Below are 26487 nucleotides of genomic sequence, written 5' to 3'. Positions count from 1 at the left end.
CCGCAGACCTCCCCAGCTCCTCTGCGAGACCTGGAGACAGGATCGCCTTCTCCAGGGCTGCTCAGCTGCCAGCATCACCATGAGCCAGGTGACCAAGGTTTCTGAGCAGAAGATGCAGAGCCCTGATCCGACTGGATGCTGCAGCCCACGATGTCCCTTCCTGGCAGATAGGTTCTTTCTTCACTTCTGTTTTGAAATTTGGTAAAAGAACATTTAAACCTTGGCCTGTCCTTCAGGGTATATAGATGGTAGTGGCTTAGCTGGGATTCGATCCAAGCCTGTGTGATTCCAGAGCTTGTGCTCTGGACTGTGGTGCCTCCTTATCGTATATGCTTCATGTGTTACTTGTTTTTCTTTTTTTCTTGTAGTCCTTATGGTACTTAGCCCTAAGTGCCATAATTGTAACGAACAGCTACACTGCCCTGTAGGAGGTCTTCTTTTGTTCAACGCATGAATTGGTCATCCACCACACTGTGTTCTAATCTCAGAAGATACAGGTCAGGGAGCACCAGTTGTCAGCATGGCACCATTCCATATTTCTAACTGAGGCTTGAAGCCCGTATTTTCCCTTTGTCTAGTTTGAAGGATCCAGATATGTAAAGATGATATTCTAGATAAATCATGGGCTATTCTGAAAGAAATTCACCAGTGAATTGTTCCATATGGATTAGAAGCCAGCTTCTCTGGCCTTCCTGGAGTATATCCAGTAAGGCGTCTCATTCATGTCTAGAAAGCAAATATATCATTTATTGCAACTTCAGCGTGGAGCGATGTATTGGTATAAAGTACGATCAACACAGTTTGGTTATTGTGAGTATGACAGCTGGGTCCACTCTTTACTACCCATATGTAACTCTAGGGATTCTTATGCCCAAGAGAGGAGACGTAGTCTTGGCTGTCTAGGACAAGGGAAGCATGTGTTGTTATTCAGGAGCTGGAAGCTTCAGCATGACAGGTAGGAATTGAACAATCCTGGTCTACACATCACTTGACCTTGCTTAAAACTTGTTTCTTTGGCTTGCTTCATTGGAGTGTTTTCTCCCTCCTGGGGCTGACATTGTCTGTTATGTATCACGCATGTGACATGTAGAAGTTTCAGAACCCAAAATCATATAGATCAGTAAAAATGTATATATATATATATATATATATATATATATATATATATATATATATATATATATATATAAACCTATTGAAACACACACTGGGCATAATTCATATATTCCAAAATCAGTTTGACCCTCTGCTCATGAGATTCTTTTTATGGTATGTCCCAGCAAATCTGGGCTTCCATCCCCAATAAAATTTGGGGTTGGAGGACACAAAAGCTTTTGCTCAGACCTAAATTCTGTCTGAAAACAAGGGAAATATTATAAGCCCTTTGTAACCTCTCCAACAGCAGAAATGATTTACAGCTGTGGCATTGAACCATAATTCCTCGATCTCATTTGAAAAGAGTCCAGTTAGAAACAGTGTCTTGATTTTTGTTTCTTTTGTTTCTTCCCTGTTTTCTTGTCTTGCTTACCAACAATCCATTGTAATTTATGAGTTAGTATGGCAGCAGGCTGAGTGTTCCCTGGAGCTCATTAAATGAAGTGTTTTTCCTAAAATGACGTTTGTCTCCTTGTTTTCAGCCCCTCTTCTTTCCTCTGCCCTTTACTATAACCAGAGCTCAGCAAAAGCTGAGTGACTTTGTGCAGACCTTACTTAGGCTCAGCCGTTTTTTCTTCATTATTTCATTCATGGCTCCTCCATTTCATTGCTTGCCTTCTCGAAATGTGTTGAAATCTTTCTGTGGTTGATGACTTCCAGAATATCTTGGCTTTTATTGGTTGATTAATTTTGGTATTTCTACAGTTTTATTTAGATATGGTTTCAGGAGGAACAGAAAGTAAATATATTTCCTAGTCTGCCATCTTGAGCTGAAAATCCCTGTGGATTTTAGCATCCAATGTTCCCATGGGAAAACACCCAACCATGGCCTTAATAGATGCAACACTCAAGATTTCAGCTTTTGTTGAGCAATCACTAAGGATTTCATATGTGGTCATTTCTAATGGGGAAATAATAACTATCTCATGACGTTGATTTGAGGATTAAATTAGATAATGAACATGAAAATGCTTTGTAAGATTTAAAAATCAGTAAAAATGGTTTTTGTTATTATTTGATTTGTTGCTATTTCAACTTCACTTGACAGTTGTTTATGACCTTGCGTATGTGAGAAAATGTCCTCTGGGTTATTTGTCTGAAAGCCAGAATGTATTTTTCAATAGCTCAATGGACCTGGCATCATTTGTGAAGGTTAAGGGTGAAGGGGTAAATATTTCTTGACACCTGTCACTTTACAGTGTTTTCAGGAACTAACTGACTCATGTATTCCTCTTCCAAATTTGGTTGAGGACCTCCTACCAGCCACATGCTTTACGTCAGGTGTTGGAAAGCATTTTCTGGATTTGAAATATCTTAGGCTTTGTGGGCCATATACAGTTTCTGTAGCTTCTCCTCTTCTTTCCTCTTCAACAAGCTTTCTAAACGTGAGAACCATTATTAGCTCACAGTCCCACAGATCCAGGCTGAGAGCCTGATTTGATTCGTGACCATTATTTGCCAATTCCTGCTCTGCGTCTTCACTGAGGAGGGGGACCATGTTTGAGTAATCATTTCTTTGAATCAACTGTTGGTCTTCTGGGGCTTGTCCTTGCTCTCCTACAGTCTCTAATCAGCGTGACATCCAGAGAGATCTTGTTAAAACATAAGTCAGATCATGTCACTCAAATTTCTTCAGTGGCTTCTTCACAGAAAATGCAAAGTCCTCAGAGTGCCTCCACAGACCTAGAAATCTGGGCCTCTGTTTCCTCTCTGACTGTTTCATTCTCCTCTCCAATTTGCTCGCTCTGTTTTCCACACGCTGACATCCTTTCTGCTCCTTGGGTACTCCAAACCTACTCTTGCCTCATTGACTTTCTGCCGCACGCCAGCCGCAGAAAGAGGATTTCACCACCCAGGGTCAGAAGGGAAGGGGTGAGGACCTGAAGTAGCACTGACGAATGGGGTCAGAAGCCCATGGGGTCAGAAGGCTGCAATGAGAAGCCTACTCACCGCAACAAAGAATAGACCCCTGCTCGCCGAAACTAGAGAAAGCTCGCATGCAGCAATGAAGACCCAATGCAGCCAAAAATAAATAAATAAAACATAAAGTATAGAATGTTAAAAAAGCAACAAAAAAATCTATAAAAAATATTACGAGAATAGAATCACAGGCCAGTTTCTCCTTTGAACATGCATGCAAAATGTGTAAAGAGAAGCACAAACTTTATCCATGGTATGTAAAACAATCGTATATCAGAATCAAAGTAGCTTTATTCTGGCAATGCAAGGTTGCTTTAATGTCCAAACATGAAACTGATCCCAGGAATGAATTAGAGTGGGGAAAGAAGTCATTTAAAACTGAAATCTTGGGACTTCCCTGGTGGTCCAGTATTTAGAACATGACACTTTCACTGCTGGGGCCCTGGGGTCCAATCCCAGGTCAGGGAACTAAGATCCTGCAAGACATGAGGCAGGGCCCCGAAGAAAACAAAAAAAGGAAAGAAAGAAGTCTTAACCAGGAGAAGCACAAGATCGAATAAACATAACAGATAACACCTTATGAAAAGTAGGTGAAGATTATGGAATATTCTAAAATTTAAAACAAAAAGAAGGTTTCAAAGATTCAAAAGGATGTGACAAATATTGTACATAGGCAAAAATAAAATGAAATAAAATATACAAATGATGGGAACCCAAAATTCCAGATGCCCAAGTCCTGTCTCTGAAGAGTCTCATTCAATGGGTTCAGGATTTCCTCTATATTTAAAAACCTACAGGTGATTCTGGTACGATTCACAGACACAATGTAAAGCTTCTCTTTTACAGGAAAGAATACCAGATTATTTTGTTATCTTATAGTTACACTAACAGGTTGTACTATTGACAGATAAGTGTGCTGTCAAAATGCGCCCCCACTAGGGGTAAAAAAAGGAACTAGTAGTCTCTACTGCTACTTGGTGGCAACATGCATGTATTGCAAGGGCAATTATTGTAGCAATCCAAATTAGTGGAACATTTTAGAATTGGAAGACTACATAGAGATCATCTAGTCAAGCTTCCAACTATTAAAGTTGTGAAAACTAAAGCCCATATAAATGAAATGATTTATCTCCAAAGAGCATTAGTGAAAGTATGAAATAAAAAATATCTCTGAACTTTTACTTTAGTGCTGTTTTTATTAATCTCAAGTATTAGCTTAAACTTCAGTGTGACAGATTTGGGATTGAATTCTTGCTCACGTTTACTGGTTGCATGCCTTTTAGTAAGTTACTAAAACACTTTTCTTAAAAATAGACGTATTTATTTATTTATCTTTGGCTGCCTAGGCTCTTCGTTGCTGTGCGCGGGCTTTCTCTAGTTGCGGTGAGCGGGGGCTACTCTTTGTTGCAGTACGCGGGCTTCTCATTGTGGTGGCTTCTCGTTGTTGCTGAGCACGGGGTCTAGGTGCATGGGCTTCAGTAGCTGTGGTTCACGGGCTCTAGCATGCAGGCGCAGTAGTTGTGGCACATGGTCTTGGTTCCTCCGCGGCATGTGGGATCTTCCCGGACCAGGGCTCAAACGTGTGTCCCGTGCACTGGCAGGTGGATCCTTAACCACCGCGCCAACAGGGAAGCCCTACTAATACACTTTTAACTTTTTTTTCACGTATGTAAAGTGGTGAGCCTTGACTGATATAGAATATGAGATAACCTAGCACTGTTCTTAACACATATATGTAGTTAAAATTTTTTGGCTCTCATCCCACTTAAACAGCCTCTATCCCCTTAATAATGAATGTGTCTTTCAGCTAGCAGAGCACCCCACAGCTGACCACATTCTGGCAAGAGATATAGGATTCTTTTTCTTACTGGGGGTTCTTTATACCTGATATTTGAAGTGCACTTAAACTTGAACAACTCTTGTTTATACTGTATTAATGGAGTTGATGGATGAATTTTAGAAAGTAATATGCAGGAATTGAGCTGCCTTACTCTCAAGAAATATAATTCGATAGTGGTGGCTAGAACAATAAACAGTGTTTGGGCAGGGAGTCCATATTGGATGTGAACTTCCTGTACTCCCATTCGTCTATTAAGAATAAATAGAATCCTTTCAAAATGTGTTTTAAAGGGCAGTTATTTCTTTCTGCCTCATTTAAGTTACCTGCAAGAAAAAGACAATCTCCTACATCCTTGTTTAATAGGCTTTTAATACAAAGCAGATAATTTTTTGCAACATTTCCCAAACTTTTCATTATCCAATTGGCTGAGGCTTCTCAACGATTATCATTTCACAACAATATCTCCATCTTCAGCTTCTTTCAATGAATTGGCCTAATAGATGTGCCATTAAAACAGAGCTTCATTCTCAGCGTATTTTTAATTTTGTATTCAAAGAGTATGAAGGATTCAGCCATAACAGTGAGTGGATTTCTGATACATGCCACATGATGGATGCAATTAAGTGAAAGGAGTCAGGCATGAAAGGCTACATATTGTATGGTTCCATTTATATGAAATGTCCAGCAGTGGCAAATCCATACACACAGAAAAGATTCTACATTAGTGGTTGCCAGGGGTTTGGAAGAGAGGGAAATAGGGAATGACTCCTTAAAATGGGTGTAGGTTTCCTCTTGGTTGATGAAAATGTTTTGCAGCTAGGCAGTGGTGATAGTTGCGCAACATTGTGACAGTAGTAAATTCCACTGAATGGTACAGTGAATTGTAAAATGATCCAAATGGTGAATTTTGTGTTATGTTCCTTTTACTACAATAAAAAGGAGAAAGAATTCGGGAAAGACTTAGAGTTTGGGAAACTAAGGTGAACTGGTCAAGAAAAAGACAGCTCTATTGTTCAGTTTTCTCTCAGCTCTCCCAGTGCATTAATCCTCAGCCAAAAGTAGCCTGAACTTGTAGATGATAGTCATTCAACACAGTCCAGGGAAAAGTAAATAAAATAAAACCCAACTCTTCTTCTTTAGCACATGTAGGAAAGGTTAACTTGCTGCTCAGCCACGTGGACATTCATGAAGACGTTTCACTTTAGGTGTCCTCTACTTCAGTACTTTACTCACTTGAGCTCATTCACACATGTAGGCAACAGCATTCCTTAATTCGATGGAATCTGTAGTACTGGTTGTGATCGGTCTCATGGAAAGAAAAGGAAAGGTGGCGCGGAAGCCAAGGGAAGAGATTTTCAAGACAGAGACGTTGTTTAAGATCTAACTCGGCTTGGCGGTCACAAAGATAAGGATTGAGAAGTAGTGCCCTGGACTTGTCAACGGAGAAATCATTGGGGGCTTCAAGGAGATCAGTTTCACGAGAGTAGGGGGGCAGAAACCAGACCGCAGTGTGGATGGGAGGGGAGAAATGGGGGGCAAGTCAAGAAATTGATGGCAAAGGGAAAGAAGGGAGGGGTGGATAGGAGGACAGGAGAATGGAATGGAGGAGAGCATTTCCTTGTGGCTCTTTAATATGGCTGGGAGGGGCCACAGAGAAGGAGAGCATGAAGATGTAGGAAGAGGGGGTGGCATCCCGAGCCCAAGGAGGACTGGCCCCTGTCTTCAGCTCCCACCAGCTGGATGTTCCCTCCCTCTAGCTTTCCACGTAGGCTGTGGAAGTTGCCCCTTGCCTCCTTGGATCAGCCGCCCTTGATTCGTTCGTCCTTTTCTTATTTCTCAGCACATCTGGGTCATACGTTATGTGAAGACAAACAAATCACCACTGATACTTAATTTTCTTGAAAAATCCCCAGGCAGGTACCATTTTGGAGAACTACATATTGTGCCTCAGCAAGCCAAAGTAGCCCATTTTTCCTGTCTCATTGGGAGAGATTGCTGTTTCTTGGAGAACCTGATGAAGAGGGTGACTCGCACTTAGGAATAACGTTGCTTGAAAAGTGCAAAAGGTGAGGTAGTTTGGCTCTGAGGGGCCTCTGAGGCCTGAGACTTCCTGAGAGATGGCAGACTCACAGCTCCCATTTCCCTCTGCCCCTGGGCTATGAGCTCATCAAATGAGATGGTAAATAAAGTCACTGACATGGTTTAAAGGATAATTTAGTTCTCTCTTGTTCACTCAGAGCAAATTGAATGGGATTTGCATACAACATATGGATGAAATATCCATACGATGGGGCTTGACCATATCCTCATGGTTCCCCTTCCCTTTTCTACATCTGGCCCCTTTAGCTCTGCAGACTTAACCCCACACCATCAGTCCACCCAGTCGGTCCGCTGAACGTCTTTTCCTCCTTCGCATCTGGTCGTTGTCGTCACCTTGTTCTCCACTACCGCCTCCTGAAGTAGCTGTTAGGTCCAGGGAGGTTGGTTCACTGTGAGCAAGTAACTGTCAACTCCATGGACAGGTGGAAGTGACTTGGCAGCCGGGATGCACCCATCCTGAGTTCATTATACCCATGAGGGTCAAGGAGAATGGGGATGCAGCTGGTCTGCAGAGCCCCGGCTGTTCTGAGACACATGCTCCTGGATCCACACGTTGCTCCATATCCAGCCTTGCCTTGCTTTGTTCTCTCTCTTGACTCCATCCAGGTTTCTGCTCTCCTTGTCCCTTTGGGGAGGGAGGCCAGTACCAGCCCAGGTGTAGTCCCCCAAAGCTTCCTACTTCCAAGCGTTATGTAGGCTTGTATATCCACTTGCTTGGGTTGCCCTGGCATTCGTGCCAACAGGTTGAGTGGTTTATGCCCTAGGCTCTCTTTTCTGGCAAGAATGTGCCTAAAAATCTCCATCTCTGGTTTGGTGGCCCCTAAAAATTCCCAGTCAGTTTTGATGAGGGGTCACTTGGTGACAGTGTTGTCTTTCGAAATGAGTAGTTCCGTTACCGACAATCCTTTGCTCCCCATACATTATTTATAAGGTTTCCCTGTTTGTATGTGCAAACTATTTGTGTGTATATTTGGAGAAATACATTGTACAGGCCTCTTTTTTATTTCTTCCACACACCCTAGAGATGTCATAGAGGCAGTAAATATGTCCAACTTTTTGAGAAATTGGAACAATCAAGACTTACCTGTATGGAATGCTGTTAATGATGTCAATTCCCGTGACAGTACCTTTCATCTGACACACTTAGGGACTGTTAACAGATGAAAAGCAGTAAAAGATGCGGATAGAGAGAATTTTCATTATCTTGTGCTCTGAAATCTTGGATTTTCATTGGTTTCAATGGGCCTGAAAATGGATTTTCTTTAGTAGGGACATAGAAGCCTCTAGCGGTATTCTTAATAAAGCAAGGTGAGTTATAAGCAATCATCTGATGGAGGGTAAATGTACCACAGTCCAGTTTAAGAAAAATACAATATAAAAGTCTTACCATGGAAGAAAATCTTTATATGATCTTTTGAAAAAACAAAGCTTCAAGAAACAAAAAGACATGACACCATATTCAGTTTAAAGTCAGTGACTTGTAAGCAAGGCAAAGCAAAGACAGTCTGATTAAGGCCGTTGCATTGTTCTGGCATTTTTTAGGTCTCACCCATTTCTGTGGCCTTTTTAGAACCTAAGCTTCTAGGGCACAGAGAACTTCATCTTGACGTAGGGCTGAGCAAATGCACGGAGCATTTCTCAATAAGTAGGCATTAAATTCTTATTCCAGAAGGAGCCTTGAGATGACCTCTCTTTACTCCTTGGTAGAACTGTTTTAACCATCCCCCGAAAACAGATTTTTTTCTTTAAATCTCAAAATTCAGAGATTCCACAATCAGAAGTTACTTCTCATATTGCCTTGTGGTCTGCTGTGGGCATCTGTCGAATGGTGTGAACTCTGCGTGGGGAGACTGGCCTGCCCTCCAGGCCCATGGTTTGGGCTGCGGTGGTGCCATGCTGTGCTCAGGGGCCTTCTTTTTTGGAAATCTGGGCTCCAGTGAGCCTTGGTCATGTTCTCTTATGGAACCTTGGGTGCTAGACCACTCTGACCCTCAGTTTCATTTGCAGGTTCTGGGGAGGATTAAATGAGCTCATGGGATATCCAGGTGACTGAGGCAGAGTCGGCTCGGGATGAATCTTTGCTTCGTTTTCATTAGCTGCGGAGAAGACGATGACAGCTTGGTGCCTCTCCAACTTTAATATGGGTATGCCTCTCTTGGGGATCTTGTTAAATGCAGGCTGGTATTCAGTAGTTCTGGGTGGGGCCTGGATTCGGTGCTTCTAACAAGCTCCTAGGTGAGGGTGACGCTGAGGGTAAGGGTTTGGCACCTGTGTTTCTCCCTTTCCGGAAGAGCAGGATGTCTGCCCCACCCCCACCCCGAGAGGAGAAAACATCCGCAATGTGACTACTAGGAACCAGCTTCCCTCACATGCAAGGGTCCTGTACCACTGCTCCCAACCATTCTGTCTGAGGCGCAGCAAGCCAAAACACTGAAATGCTGAGGTTTGCAGCAAAGAGGAGGTTTATTCACAGGGCAGCCAAGCGAGGACGTGACGTGACAATAGGTCTCAAATCTGCCTCCCCAAAGGCAAGGGGCTTTGGGTATCTGTGGGATAAAGAATAAAGAAGCAGGGCATTATGAGGCACGGGGAGCATGGGGAAAGGTGATTGGAAAAACGTGTGCTCATCATTGTTCTGAGCTGGCATAACTAGGCTACAGGCCTCAGCACATTCTCAGGCTGGAGTTTTCGGCCCTCTGATGGCAGGAGGTCAAAAGGCACTTGCCCAGGTGGAAGATCGGTGGTCCTCTCCACTCTAAACCAGCTCAACCTAACCAGGCACAGCTGATTCCAAGTTCCTGGACGATCAGGGGGCAAACATCTTATTGCTTATGCTACATGCTACTTGGAGGACGTGCAGGTGTTCAAGCTACCTTGATGAGTGAAGACTGGATTTGACTAATCATGACACCTTGTTTCACCTCCAGGCGAGCAGAAGAGAGCTGTAGGCTGAGTCTGGTTCCTGGCACCTGGAATTGGAGGCAGGTGGTTTAAAAACGGGCTCTCCCACCCTCTGTGTGATATTAGGTAGATAGACTATTGAACCTTCCTGTGCCTATTTCTCCACAAGCAGCATGGGGACACTCAGAGTCCCTCTCTTGGGGGCTGTTATGGGGGTTCAGTGAGACATAGATGCATGCACAGGCACACGGGAGACACCCAGTGTGTGTTCCCTTCGTGCTTATTTTTATTAGGACACCAGTATTGTTAGAAGATTTCTGGTTTGGACAACAAATTAGATAGGTGGTCATTGCTATAGTTTATGCGAGAGCAATTCACATTGCCATTTGCAAAAAAGTAGTTGGTTGTCCAATGAGGATTATAAACATCCGTTTAACATGAGCTACTGAACAGATAGTTCACACAGTAAGTACTTTATTTAAAATCAATTCTCTTTGTTTTCTTAAGCAATTGTTAACCCCCAGTTTCGTGAGTACTACCAAGTAAGTCACTTGAAAATCATCTAGAGCAATCTATTTCACTTAGCAAGCCTAAAGCTATAGTTCAACCATTTTATTCACTGTTCTATGACAAAAATTACTCTAAACAGCTATTCCCTGGATAAGTAATCAGCTAAAGCTAGTTGGACTGACTAAATCGATTTACTGAGTTAATAAGCCAGTTGTTTTAGAATAGGTCGAATGCATATTTCTCATCCATTCTGCATTAAACTGTTTCCCATTCGTACATACCCACGTTCCTACTTCTGTGCTGTAGGGCTTGGCTGAACTACACCTGCCTTCAGTGAAACTTTTCTCTCCTGCACAATTGGAGATAATTTTAGTCTCCTCGTGACTCCCACGGGGTTACCTCTGTTGTGACACTTGACTCTTTGGTGGCATATTTTATTTGAAAAAGCCTTCCGTTACTCCGGGCACGTCAAACAGTAAATGCTTTCTCTTCGTAAACCTGCATAACAATTTTCTGAACTCTTCTGCTCTGGGCAAGATTCATCAGTACACCAGGCAAACATAGTGAAAGAGGAGACAGTACTTGTGTTGTATTCAATTGGGTCTTGATACCTAAGTGTGACTCTTAACCAAGGATTATGCAGTAGTTAAGGACACAGATTCAAGTTGTTTAGGGTGTGTCCTAAAGTGTCAGTGGCAGAATTTAAGTCTCTACTCTGGAAATTGTAGACCTGAGACAAACTACTTCCCTAAACGTCATTTCCTACGTCTGAGAAAGATAATAGAATCTACCTTGTCGTAGACTGAATAATACCATTGCCCCCAAATGTCCACATTCTACTCTCCAGAACCTGTGAATGTCACCTTAAATGGCAGAAGGCACTTTGCCAGTGGGATGAAAGTAATGGTTCTCAGATGGGAAGATTCTCCTGGACTACCTGGATGGGCCCAAATATAACCACTGGTGTTCTCGTAAGAGAGAGGCAGAGGGATTTTGTACTCCAAAGAGAATGTGATGACGAAGTTGGGGTTGCATTGATGTGGCCAGAAGTGAAGGAATGCTGGCGAGGAAACAAACAGATTCTCGCTTAGAGCCTCTAGAAGGAGGATGGATGGCCCTGTCGACTTCTGGTTTCAGCCCAGGGAAACTGGTTTTGGACCTCTGTCTTCCAGAACCATAAGAAAATAAGTGTGTTGTGTTAGAAGCAAGCACATTTGTAGTCATTTGTTACAGCAGCCATAGGGAACTAATGCCTACCTCATAGGAAGTAGTTCTCCAATGAAAATGTGTGACTGGAAACACACTTAGTGGCACGTGTGACACACACTAGTTATGCTACCGTAGGTCGTTCTTGGAAACTGAAGCCTTGGTTTTGAGAGATCATCAAAACCAGTACAATGGTTGCCATGTTTCTCCTTGTTCAGCCTGGTGACCAACCCGGTAGAGAGAGCTCCATCCTTTCCCACAGGACCCCACCTGTGGGTACGTAGAGGGAAGCGGTTATGTCTCCCTTAAGGCACCTTTTTCTTTTCCTTTCTACTTTTGTCTTCATTAATCTTCATCCAACTGACCTTTCTAAATTTTACAGAAAACAAAACCATTTCTCCATGGATTCAGATACTACCCCAAGTTAATATTCCAAACAAGTTCTTGTTCTTCCGGGTCTCATCACCAGAAATTTCTGAGCCTAACTCTACTCTAGTTTCTAGGATCACTCATTTTCTCATTTCTCCCTTCTCCTTTTAGTTCAGAGTCTTGTCAATTTAGTTCCTTCCCTAACCACAACTTACAGTACGGTGACACAGCAAAGTGATGAAAGTCTAGACGGTCTGGTTTTAATCCCGGGTTTTGCCACCTACTTACTGTGTGGCATTAGGCAAGCTCTTCAACGTCTCTGGGCCTCAGTTTCCCCCAGAAAAGTGAACTTTATGAATATTCCCTACCTCTAGGGTTGCCATTATGAGGAATAAGTGAGTTAATATTTGGTAAGCCCTTAGAATAGTACTTGTTATAGTCTAAGCACTACAGTTGTGCTTGTTAATAATAATAAATGAAATTCCAAGCGTATAACTTACTCAACTTTCTGTCATAACTTTGAAGTGTTGGTCTATCTGTTGGCTCACGTTGCAGGTAAATGAGTCGAGGCATGGGCTGAGGCATTGCTATCACTGGGTGGTGTGTTCCCAGAACTTGGAACAGTGGTGTGAAATGGGTAGTGGTTCTATTGGAGACAGGGCAGACTGGAAAATGACAGCCTGGGAAGGAGGTGTGGTGTCCATAGCTTTGGTGTTAGAGGTGCTGCCTGCTGAAGCACCAGTGCCGGCCTAAGTGGTAAATGGGGTGCTGGGGTAAAGCGGAGCAGGATGGAAGATGACAGCGTGGGAAGGAGGTGTGGTGTCCATAGGATCGGGGTCTGACGTGCTTCCTCCTTAAGCACTGATGCCAGCCAGGGCCGTAAATGGGGTGCTGGGGAAAACAGGAGCAGAATGGAAGATGACAGCGTGTGAAGGTGGTGTGGTGTCCATAGGTTCGGGGTCTGACATGCTTCCTGCTGTAGCACCGATGAGCTCCAGGGCCGTAAATGGGGTGCTGGGGAAAACAGGAGCAGAATGGAAGATGACAGCATGTGAAGGAGGTGTGGTGTCCATAGGTTCGGGGTCTGAAGTGCTTCCTGCTGAAGCACCGATGCCCGCCAGGGCCATAAATGGGGTGCTGGGGAAAACAGGAGCAGAATGGAAGATGACAGCGTGTGAAGGTGGTGTGGTGTCCATAGGTTCGGGGTCTGACGTGCTTCGTGCTGAAGCACCGATGCCCGCCAGGGCCGTAAATGGGGTGCTGGGGAAAACAGGAGCAGAATGGAAGAGGACAGCGTGTGAAGGAGGTGTGGTGTCCATAGCTTCCATATTAGAGGTACTGCCTGCCTGATCTGAGAGCAGAGAGTGAAAGTGGGAGAGCCTCTTCCTAGATTCTAACTCCTCTGAATTTATAGCACTGGCTCTGCCTGGCTTTATGACATATCCATTGTATGTGTCACAGAGAAAGTGCGGGCGGGGCAGGGGGTGAGGCAGGGGTCACATGCAAGCCCAGCTGCTGGCTTAACCCCGGCCCAAAGGCAAAGGGCAGGGCCCCTTCTGGACTTTCTAGTGGCTGGGACTTCTGGCTGTGGGTGGCAGGTGTTTGGCACCAGATGGGCCACCATGCGGAGACTGTGGAAGCCTCCTCCAGAGCTCACCCTGCCTGGCGACTGGCTCTGCAGGCCCCTCAGCCCTGCGTATGTATCGGCCAGGCCTTCCCCACCACGGGGCCCAGAGGCCAGAGCCTGCTCAGACCTGAGGGCAGGAGGCAGCCAGAGCTTACCAGGGTGTGGGCCACCTCGTCCGCAGACCTCCCCAGCTCCTCTGCGAGACCTGGAGACAGGATCGCCTTCTCCAGGGCTGCTCAGCTGCCAGCATCACCATGAGCCAGGTAGCCAAGGTTTCTGAGCAGGAGATGCAGAGCCCTGATCCGACTGGATGCTGCAGCCCACGATGTCCCTTCCTGGCAGATAGGTTCTTTCTTCACTTCTGTTTTGAAATTTGGTAAAAGAACATTTAAACCTTGGCCTGTCCTTCAGGGTATATAGATGGTAGTGGCTTAGCCGGGATTCGATCCAAGCCTGTGTGATTCCAGAGCTTGTGCTCTGGACTGTGGTGCCTCCTTATCGTATATGCTTCATGTGTTACTTGTTTTTCTTTTTTTCTTGTAGTCTTTATGGTACTTAGCCCTAAGTGCCATAATTGTAACGAACAGCTACACTGCCCTGTAGGAGGTCTTCTTTTGTTCAACGCATGAATTGGTCATCCACCACACTGTGTTCTAATCTCAGAAGATACAGGTCAGGGAGCACCAGTTGTCAGCATGGCACCATTCCATATTTCTAACTGAGGCTTGAAGCCCGTATTTTCCCTTTGTCTAGTTTGAAGGATCCAGATATGTAAAGATGATATTCTAGATAAATCATGGGCTATTCTGAAAGAAATTCACCAGTGAATTGTTCCGTATGGATTAGAAGCCAGCTTCTCTGGCCTTCCTGGAGTATATCCAGTAAGGCGTCTCATTCATGTCTAGAAAGCAAATATATCATTTATTGCAACTTCAGCGTGGAGCGATGTATTGGTATAAAGTACGATCAACACAGTTTGGTTATTGTGAGTATGACAGCTGGGTCCACTCTTTACTAACCATATGTAACTCTAGGGATTCTTATGCCCAAGAGAGGAGACGTACTCTTGGCTGTCTAGGACAAGGGAAGCATGTGTTGTTATTCAGGAGCTGGAAGCTTCAGCATGACAGGTAGGAATTGAACAATCCTGGTCTACACATCACTTGACCTTGCTTAAAACTTGTTTCTTTGGCTTGCTTCATTGGAGTGTTTTCTCCCTCCTGGGGCTGACATTGTCTGTTATGTATCACGCATGTGACATGTAGAAGTTTCAGAACCCAAAATCATATAGATCAGTAAAAATGTATATATATATATATATATATATATATATATATATATATATATATATAAACCTATTGAAACACACACTGGGCATAATTCATATATTCCAAAATCAGTTTGACCCTCTGTTCATGAGATTCTTTTTATGGTATGTCCCAGCAAATCTGGGCTTCCATCCCCAATAAAATTTGGGGTTGGAGGACACAAAAGCTTTTGCTCAGACCTAAATTCTGTCTGAAAACAAGGGAAATATTATAAGCCCTTTGTAACCTCTCCAACAGCAGAAATGATTTACAGCTGTGGCATTGAACCATAATTCCTCGATCTCATTTGAAAAGAGTCCAGTTAGAAACAGTGTCTTCAGTTTTGTTTCTTTTGTTTCTTCCCTGTTTTCTTGTCTTGCTTACCAACAATCCATTGTAATTCATGAGTTAGTATGGCAGCAGGCTGAGTGTTCCCTGGAGCTCATTAAATGAAGTGTTTTTCCTAAAATGACGTTTGTCTCCTTGTTTTCAGCCCCTCTTCTTTCCTCTGCCCTTTACTATAACCAGAGCTCAGCAAAAGCTGAGTGACTTTGTGCAGACCTTACTTAGGCTCAGCCGTTTTTTCTTCATTATTTTATTCATGGCTCCTCCATTTCATTGCTTGCCTTCTCGAAATGTGTTGAAATCTTTCTGTGGTTGATGACTTCCAGAATATCTTGGCTTTTATTGGTTGATTAATTTTGGTATTTCTACAGTTTTATTTAGATATGGTTTCAGGAGGAACAGAAAGTAAATATATTTCCTAGTCTGCCATCTTGAGCTGAAAATCCCTGTGGATTTTAGCATCCAATGTTCCCATGGGAAAACACCCAACCATGGCCTTAATAGATGCAACACTCAAGATTTCAGCTTTTGTTGAGCAATCACTAAGGATTTCATATGTGGTCATTTCTAATGGGGAAATAATAACTATCCCATGACGTTGATTTGAAGATTAAATTAGATAATGAACATGAAAATGCTTTGTAAGATTTAAAAATCAGTAAAAATGGTTTTTGTTATTATTTGATTTGTTGCTATTTCAACTTCACTTGACAGTTGTTTATGACCTTGCGTATGTGAGAAAATGTCCTCTGGGTTATTTGTCTGAAAGCCAGAATGTATTTTTCAACAGCTCAATGGAACTGGCATCATTTGTGAAGGTTAAGGGTGAAGGGGTAAATGTTTCTTGACACCTGTCACTTTACAGTGTTTTCAGGAACTAACTGACTCATGTATTCCTCTTCCAAATTTGGTTGAGGACCTCCTACCAGCCACATGCTTTACATCAGGTGTTGGAAAGCATTTTCTGGATTTGAAATATCTTAGGCTTTGTGGGCCATATACAGTTTCTGTAGCTTCTCCTCCTCTTTCCTCTTCAACAAGCTTTCTAAACGTGAGAACCATTATTAGCTCACAGTCCCACAGATCCAGGCTGAGAGCCTGATTTGATTCATGGCCATTATTTGCCAATTCCTGCTCTGCGTCTTCACTGAGGAGGGGGACCATATTTGAGTAATCATTTCTTTGAATCAACTGTTGGTCTTCTGGGGCTTGTCCTTGCTCTCCTACAGTCTCTAATCAGCGTGACATCCAGAGAGATCTTGTTAAAACATAAGTCAGATCATGTCACTCAAATTTCTTCAGTGGCTTCTTCACAGAAAATGCAAAGTCCTCAGAGTGCCTCCACAGACCTAGAAATCTGGGCCTCTGTTTCCTCTCTGACTGTTTCATTCTCCTCTCCAATTTGCTCGCTCTGTTTTCAACACGCTGACATCCTTTCTGCTCCTTGGATACTCCAAACCTACTCTTGCCTCATTGACTTTCTGCCGCACGCCAGCCGCAGAAAGAGGATTTCACCGCCCAGGGTCAGAAGGGAAGGGGTGAGGACCTGAAGTAGCACTGACGAATGGGGTCAGAAGCCCATGGGGTCAGAAGGCTGCAATGAGAAGCCTACTCATCGCAACAAAGAATAGACCCCTGCTCGCCGAAACTAGAGAAAGCTCGCATGCAGCAATGAAGACCCAATGCAGCCAAAAATAAATAAATAAAACATAAAGTATAGAATGTTAAAAAAGCAACAAAAAAATCTATAAAGAATATTACGAGAATAGAATCACAGGCCAGTTTCTCCTTTGAACATGCATGCAAAATGTGTAAAGAGAAGCACAAACTTTATCCATGGTATGTAAAACAATCGTATATCAGAATCAAAGTAGCTTTATTCTGGCAATGCAAGGTTGCTTTAATGTCCAAACATGAAACTGATCCCAGGAATGAATTAGAGTGGGGAAAGAAGTCATTTAAAACTGAAATCTTGGGACTTCCCTGGTGGTCCTGTATTTAGAACATGACGCTTTCACTGCTGGGGCCCTGGGGTCCAATCCCAGGTCAGGGAACTAAGATCCTGCAAGACATGAGGCAGGGCCCCGAAAAAAACAAAAAAAGGAAAGAAAGAAGTCTTAACCAGGAGAAGCACAAGATCGAATAAACATAACAGATAACACCTTATGAAAAGTAGGTGAAGATTATGGAATATTCTAAAATTTAAAACAAAAAGAAGGTTTCAAAGATTCAAAAGGATGTGACAAATATTGTACATAGGCAAAAATAAAATGAAATAAAATATACAAATGATGGGAACCCAAAATTCCAGATGCCCAAGTCCTGTCTCTGAAGAGTCTCATTCAATGGGTTCAGGATTTCCTCTATATTTAAAAACCTACAGGTGATTCTGGTACGATTCACAGACACAATGTAAAGCTTCTCTTTTACAGGAAAGAATACCAGATTATTTTGTTATCTTATAGTTACACTAACAGGTTGTACTATTGACGGATAAGTCTGCTGTCAAAATGCACCCCCACTAGGGGTAAAAAAGGAACTAGTAGTCTCTACTGCTACTTGGTGGCAGCATGCATGTATTGCAAGGGCAATTATTGTAGCAATCCAAATTAGTGGAACATTTTAGAATTGGAAGACTACATACAGATCATCTAGTCAAGCTTCCAACTATTAAAGTTGTGAAAACTAAAGCCCATATAAATGAAATGATTTATCTCCAAAGAGCATTAGTGAAAGTATGAAATAAAAAATATCTCTGAACTTTTACTTTAGTGCTGTTTTTATTAATCTCAAGTATTAGCTTAAACTTCAGTGTGACAGATTTGGGATTGAATTCTTGCTCACGTTTACTGGTTGCGTGCCTTTTAGTAAGTTACTAAAACACTTTTCTTAAAAATAGACGTATTTATTTATTTATCTTTGGCTGCCTAGGCTCTTCGTTGCTGTGCGCGGGCTTTCTCTAGTTGCGGTGAGCGGGGGCTACTCTTTGTTGCAGTACGCGGGCTTCTCATTGTGGTGGCTTCTCGTTGTTGCTGAGCACGGGGTCTAGGTGCATGGGCTTCAGTAGCTGTGGTTCACGGGCTCTAGCATGCAGGCGCAGTAGTTGTGGCACATGGTCTTGGTTCCTCCGCGGCATGTGGGATCTTCCCGGACCAGGGCTCAAACGTGTGTCCCGTGCACTGGCAGGTGGATCCTTAACCACCGCGCCAACAGGGAAGCCCTACTAATACACTTTTAACTTTGTTTTTCACGTATGTAAAATGGTGAGCCTTGACTGATATAGAATATGAGATAACCTAGCACTGTTCTTAACACATATATGTAGTTAAAATTTTTTGGCTCTCATCCCACTTAAACAGCCTCTATCCCCTTAATAATGAATGTGTCTTTCAGCTAGCAGAGCACCCCACAGCTGACCACATTCTGGCAAGAGATATAGGATTCTTTTTCTTACTGGGGGTTCTTTATACCTGATATTTGAAGTGCACTTAAACTTGAACAACTCTTGTTTATACTGTATTAATGGAGTTGATGGATGAATTTTAGAAAGTAATATGCAGGAATTGAGCTGCCTTACTCTCAAGAAATATAATTCGATAGTGGTGGCTAGAACGATAAACAGTGTTTGGACAGGGAGTCCATATTGGATGTGAACTTCCTGTACTCCCATTCGTCTATTAAGAATAAATAGAATCCTTTCAAAATGTGTTTTAAAGGGCAGTTATTTCTTTCTGCCTCATTTAAGTTACCTGCAAGAAAAAGACAATCTCCTACATCCTTGTTTAATAGGCTTTTAATACAAAGCAGATAATTTTTTGCAACATTTCCCAAACTTTTCATTATCCAATTGGCTGAGGCTTCTCAACGATTATCATTTCACAACAATATCTCCATCTTCAGCTTCTTTCAATGAATTGGCCTAATAGATGTGCCATTAAAACAGAGCTTCATTCTCAGCGTATTTTTAATTTTGTATTCAAAGAGTATGAAGGATTCAGCCATAACAGTGAGTGGATTTCTGATACATGCCACATGATGGATGCAATTAAGTGAAAGGAGTCAGGCATGAAAGGCTACATATTGTATGGTTCCATTTATATGAAATGTCCAGCAGTGGCAAATCCATACACACAGAAAAGATTCTACATTAGTGGTTGCCAGGGGTTTGGAAGAGAGGGAAATAGGGAATGACTCCTTAAAATGGGTGTAGGTTTCCTCTTGGTTGATGAAAATGTTTTGCAGCTAGGCAGTGGTGATAGTTGCGCAACATTGTGACAGTAGTAAATTCCACTGAATGGTACAGTGAATTGTAAAATGATCCAAATGGTGAATTTTGTGTTATGTTCCTTTTACTACAATAAAAAGGAGAAAGAATTCGGGAAAGACTTAGAGTTTGGGAAACTAAGGTGAACTGGTCAAGAAAAAGACAGCTCTATTGTTCAGTTTTCTCTCAGCTCTCCCAGTGCATTAATCCTCAGCCAAAAGTAGCCTGAACTTGTAGATGATAGTCATTCAACACAGTCCAGGGAAAAGTAAATAAAATAAAACCCAACTCTTCTTCTTTAGCACATGTAGGAAAGGTTAACTTGCTGCTCAGCCACGTGGACATTCATGAAGACGTTTCACTTTAGGTGTCCTCTACTTCAGTACTTTACTCACTTGAGCTCATTCACACATGTAGGCAACAGCATTCCTTAATTCGATGGAATCTGCAGTACTGGTTGTGATCGGTCTCATGGAAAGAAAAGGAAAGGTGGCGCGGAAGCCAAGCGAAGAGATTTTCAAGACAGAGACGTTGTTTAAGATCTAACTCGGCTTGGCGGTCACAAAGATAAGGATTGAGAAGTAGTGCCCTGGACTTGTCAACGGAGAAATCATTGGGGGCTTCAAGGAGATCAGTTTCACGAGAGTAGGGGGGCAGAAACCAGACCGCAGTGTGGATGGGAGGGGAGAAATGGGGGGCAAGTCAAGAAATTGATGGCAAAGGGAAAGAAGGGAGGGGTGGATAGGAGGACAGGAGAATGGAATGGAGGAGAGCATTTCCTTGTGGCTCTTTAATATGGCTGGGAGGGGCCACAGAGAAGGAGAGCATGAAGATGTAGGAAGAGGGGGTGGCATCCCGAGCCCAAGGAGGACTGGCCCCTGTCTTCACCTCCCACCAGCTGGATGTTCCCTCCCTCTAGCTTTCCACGTAGGCTGTGGAAGTTGCCCCTTGCCTCCTTGGATCAGCCGCCCTTGATTCGTTCATCCTTTTCTTATTTCTCAGCACATCTGGGTCATACGTTATGTGAAGACAAACAAATCACCACTGATACTTAATTTTCTTGAAAAATCCCCAGGCAGGTACCATTTTGGAGAACTACATATTGTGCCTCAGCAAGCCAAAGTAGCCCATTTTTCCTGTCTCATTGGGAGAGATTGCTGTTTCTTGGAGAACCTGATGAAGAGGGTGACTCGCACTTAGGAATAACGTTGCTTGAAAAGTGCAAAAGGTGAGGTAGTTTGGCTCTGAGGGGCCTCTGAGGCCTGAGACTTCCTGAGAGATGGCAGACTCACAGCTCCCATTTCGCTCTGCCCCTGGGCTATGAGCTCACCAAATGAGATGGTAAATAAAGTCACTGACATGGTTTAAAGGATAATTTAGTTCTCTCTTGTTCACTCAGAGCAAATTGAATGGGATTTGCATACAACATATGGATGAAATATCCATACGATGGGGCTTGACCATATCCTCATGGTTCCCCTTCCCTTTTCTACAGCTGGCCCCTTTAGCTCTGCAGACTTAACCCCACACCATCAGTCCACCCAGTCGGTCCGCTGAACGTCTTTTCCTCCTTCGCATCTGGTCGTTGTCGTCACCTTGTTCTCCACTACCGCCTCCTGAAGTAGCTGTTAGGTCCAGGGAGGTTGGTTCACTGTGAGCAAGTAACTGTCAACTCCATGGACAGGTGGAAGTGACATGGCAGCCGGAATGCGCCCATCCTGAGTTCATTATACCCATGAGGGTCAAGGAGAATGGGGATGCAGCTGGTCTGCAGAGCCCCGGCAGTTCTGAGACACATGCTCCTGGATCCACACGTTGCTCCATATCCAGCCTTGCCTTGCTTTGTTCTCTCTCTTGACTCCATCCAGGTTTCTGCTCTCCTTGTCCCTTTGGGGAGGGAGGCCAGTACCAGCCCAGGTGTAGTCCCCCAAAGCTTCCTACTTCCAAGTGTTACGTAGGCTTGTATATCCACTTGCTTGTGTTGCCCTGGCATTCGTGCCAACAAGTTGAGTGGTTTATGCCCTAGGCTCTCTTTTCTGGCAAGAATGTGCCTAAAAATCTCCATCCCTGGTTTGGTGGCCCCTAAAAATTCCCAGTCAGTTTTGGTGAGGGGACACTTGGTGACAGTGTTGTCTTTCGAAATGAGTAGTTCCGTTACCGACAATCCTTTGCTCCCCATACATTATTTATAAGGTTTCCCTGTTTGTATGTGCAAACTATTTGTGTGTATATTTGGAGAAATACATTGTACAGCCCTCTTTTTTATTTCTTCCACACACCCTAGAGATGTCATAGAGGCAGTAAATATGTCCAACTTTTTGAGAAATTGGAACAATCAAGACTTACCTGTATGGAATGCTGTTAATGATGTCAATTCCCACGACAGTACCTTTCATCTGACACACTTAGGGACTGTTAACAGATTAAAAGCAGTAAAAGATGCGGATAGAGAGAATTTTCATTATCTTGTGCTCTGAAATCTTGGATTTTCATTGGTTTCAATGGGCCTGAAAATGGATTTTCTTTAGTAGGGACATAGAAGCCTCTAGCGGTATTCTTAATAAAGCAAGGTGAGTTATAAGCAATCATCTGATGGAGGGTAAATGTACCACAGTCCAGTTTAAGAAAAATACAATATAAAAGTCTTACCATGGAAGAAAATCTTTATATGATCTTTTGAAAAAAAAAACTTCAAGAAACAAAAAGACATGACACCATATTCAGTTTAAAGTCAGTGACTTGTAAGCAAGGCAAAGCAAAGACAGTCTGATTAAGGCCGTTGCATTGTTCTGGCATTTTTTAGGTCTCACCCATTTCTGTGGCCTTTTTAGAACCTAAGCTTCTAGGGCACAGAGAACTTCATCTTGACGTAGGGCTGAGCAAATGCACGGAGCATTTCTCAATAAGTAGGCATTAAATTCTTAGTCCAGAAGGAGCCTTGAGATGACCTCTCTTTACTCCTTGGTAGAACTGTTTTAACCATCCCCCGAAAACAGATTTTTTTCTTTAAATCTCAAAATTCAGAGATTCCACAATCAGAAGTTACTTCTCATATTGCCTTGTGGTCTGCTGTGGGCATCTGTCGAATGGTGTGAACTCTGCGTGGGGAGCCTGGCCTGCCCTCCAGGCCCACGGTTTGGGCTGCGGTGGTGCCATGCTGTGCTCAGGGGCCTTCTTTTTTGGAAGTCTGGGCTCCAGTGAGCCTTGGTCATGTTCTCTTATGGAACCTTGGGTGCTAGACCACTCTGACCCTCAGTCTCATTTGCAGGTTCTGGGGAGGATTAAATGAGCTCATGGGATATCCAGGTGACTGAGTCAGAGTCGGCTCGGGATGAATCTTTGCTTCGTTTTCATTAGCTGCGGAGAAGACGATGACAGCTTGGTGCCTCTCCAACTTTAATATGGGTATGCCTCTCTTGGGGATCTTGTTAAATGCAGGCTGGTATTCAGTAGTTCTGGGTGGGGCCTGGATTCGGTGCTTCTAACAAGCTCCTAGGTGAGGGTGATGCTGAGGGCAAGGGTTTGGCACCTGTGTTTCTCCCTTTCCGGAAGAGCAGGATGTCTGCCCCACCCCCACTCAGAGAGGAGAAAACATCCGCAATGTGACTACTAGGAACCAGCTTCCCTCACATGCAAGGGTCCTGTACCACTGCTCCCAACCATTCTGTCTGAGGTGCAGCAAGCCAAAACACTGAAATGCTGAGGTTTGCAGCAAAGAGGAGGTTTATTCACAGGGCAGCCAAGTGAGGACGTGACGTGACAATAGGTCTCAAATCTGCCTCCCCAAAGGCAAGGGGCTTTGGGTATCTGTGGGATAAAAATAAAGAAGCAGGGCAGTATGAGGCACGGGGAGCATGGGGAAAGGTGATTGGAAAAACGTGTGCTCATCATTGTTCTGAGCTGGCATAACTAGGCTACAGGCCTCAGCACATTCTCAGGCTGGAGTTTTCGGCCCTCTGATGGCAGGAGGTCAAAAGGCACTTGCCCAGGTGGAAGATCGGTGGTCCTCTCCACTCTAAACCAGCTCAGCCTAACCAGGCACAGCTGATTCCAAGTTCCTGGACGATCAGGGGGCAAACATCTTATTGCTTATGCTACATGCTACTTGGAGGACGTGCAGGTGTTCAAGCTACCTTGATGAGTGAAGACGGGATTTGACTAATCATGACACCTTGTTTCACCTCCAGGCGAGCAGAAGAGAGCTGTAGGCTGAGTCTGGTTCCTGGCACCTGGAATTGGAGGCAGGTGGTTTAAAAACGGGCTCTCCCACCCTCTGTGTGATATTAGGTAGATAGACTATTGAACCTTCCTGTGCCTATTTCTCCACAAGCAGCATGGGGACACTCAGAGTCCCTCTCTTGGGTGCTGTTATGGGGGTTCAGTGAGATATAGATGCATGCACAGGCACACGGGAGACACCCAGTGTGTGTTCCCTTTGTGCTTATTTTTATTAGGACACCAATATTGTTAGAAGATTTCTGGTTTGGACAACAAATTAGATAGGTGGTCATTGCTATAGTTTATGCGAGAGCAATTCACATTGCCATTTGCAAAAAAGTAGTTGGTTGTCCAATGAGGATTATAAACATCCGTTTAACATGAGCTACTGAACAGATAGTTCACACAGTAAGTACTTTATTTAAAATCAATTCTCTTTTTCTTAAGCAATTGTTAACCCCCAATTTCGTGAGTACTACCAAGTAAGTCACTTGAAAATCATCTAGAGCAATCTATTTCACTTAGCAAGCCTAAAGCTATAGTTCAACCATTTTATTTACTGTTCTATGACAAAAATTACTCTAAACAGCTATTCCCTGGATAAGTAATCAGCTAAAGCTAGTTGGACTGACTAAATCGATTTACTGAGTTAATAAGCCAGTTGTTTTAGAATAGGTCGAATGCATATTTCTCATCCATTCTGCATTAAACTGTTTCCCATTCGTACATACCCACGTTCCTACTTCTGTGCTGTAGGGCTTGGCTGAACTACACCTGCCTTCAGTGAAACTTTTCTCTCCTGCACAATTGGAGATAATTTTAGTCTCCTCGTGACTCCCACGGGGTTACCTCTGTTGTGACACTTGACTCTTTGGTGGCATATTTTATTTGAAAAAGCCTTCCGTTACTCCGGGCACGTCAAACAGTAAATGCTTTCTCTTCGTAAACCTGCATAACAATTTTCTGAACTCTTCTGCTCTGGGCAAGATTCATCAGTACACCAGGCAAACATAGTGAAAGAGGAGACAGTACTTGTGTTGTATTCAATTGGGTCTTGATACCTAAGTGTGACTCTTAACCAAGGATTATGCAGTAGTTAAGGACACAGATTCAAGTTGTTTAGGGTGTGTCCTAAAGTGTCAGTGGCAGAATTTAAGTCTCTACTCTGGAAATTGTAGACCTGAGACAAACTACTTCCCTAAACGTCATTTCCTACGTCTGAGAAAGATAATAGAATCTACCTTGTCATAGACTGAATAATACCATTGCCCCCAAATGTCCACATTCTACTCTCCAGAACCTGTGAATGTCACCTTAAATGGCAGAAGGCACTTTGCCAGTGGGATGAAAGTAATGGTTCTCAGATGGGAAGATTCTCCTGGACTACCTGGATGGGCCCAAATATAACCACTGGTGTTCTCGTAAGAGAGAGGCAGAGGGATTTTGTACTCCAAAGAGAATGTGATGACGAAGTTGGGGTTGCATTGATGTGGCCAGAAGTGAAGGAATGCTGGCGAGGAAACAAACAGATTCTCGCTTAGAGCCTCTAGAAGGAGGATGGATGGCCCTGTCGACTTCTGGTTTCAGCCCAGGGAAACTGGTTTTGGACCTCTGTCTTCCAGAACCATAAGAAAATAAGTGTGTTTTGTTAGAAGCAAGCACATTTGTAGTCATTTGTTACAGCAGCCATAGGGAACTAATGCCTACCTCATAGGAAGTAGTTCTCCAATGAAAATGTGTGACTGGAAACACACTTAGTGGCACGTGTGACACACACTAGTTATGCTACCGTAGGTCGTTCTTGGAAACTGAAGCCTTGGTTTTGAGAGATCATCAAAACCAGTACAATGGTTGCCATGTTTCTCCTTGTTCAGCCTGGTGACCAACCCGGTAGAGAGAGCTCCATCCTTTCCCACAGGACCCCACCTGTGGGTACGTAGAGGGAAGCGGTTATGTCTCCCTTAAGGCACCTTTTTCTTTTCCTTTCTACTTTTGTCTTCATTAATCTTCATCCAACTGACCTTTCTAAATTTTACAGAAAACAAAACCATTTCTCCATGGATTCAGATACTACCCCAAGTTAATATTCCAACCAAGTTCTTGTTCTTCCGGGTCTCATCACCAGAAATTGCTGAGCCTAACTCTACTCTAGTTTCTAGGATCACTCATTTTCTCATTTCTCCCTTCTCCTTTTAGTTCAGAGTCTTGTCAATTTAGTTCCTTCCCTAACCACAACTTACAGTACGGTGACACAGCAAAGTGATGAAAGTCTAGACGGTCTGGTTTTAATCCCGGGTTTTGCCACCTACTTACTGTGTGACATTAGGCAAGCTCTTCAACGTCTCTGGGCCTCAGTTTCCCCCAGAAAAGTGAACTTTATGAATATTCCCTACCTCTAGGGTTGCCATTATGAGGAATAAGTGAGTTAATATTTGGTAAGCCCTTAGAATAGTACTTGTTATAGTCTAAGCACTACAGTTGTGCTTGTTAATAATAATAAATGAAATTCCAAGCATATAACTTACTCAACTTTCTGTCATAACTTTGAAGTGTTGGTCTATCTGTTGGCTCACGTTGCAGGTAAATGAGTCGAGGCATGGGCTGAGGCATTGCTATCACTGGGTGGTGTGTTCCCAGAACTTGGAACAGCGGTGTGAAATGGGTAGTGGTTCTATTGGAGACAGGGCAGACTGGAAAATGACAGCCTGGGAAGGAGGTGTGGTGT

Source organism: Leucopleurus acutus, assembly GCF_964270905.1.
Source record: "Leucopleurus acutus genome assembly, chromosome: 14".
Lineage (NCBI taxonomy): Eukaryota > Metazoa > Chordata > Mammalia > Artiodactyla > Delphinidae > Leucopleurus > Leucopleurus acutus.
The sequence above is the reverse complement of the archived record's forward strand: the minus strand, read 5'-3'. Positions refer to the sequence as shown.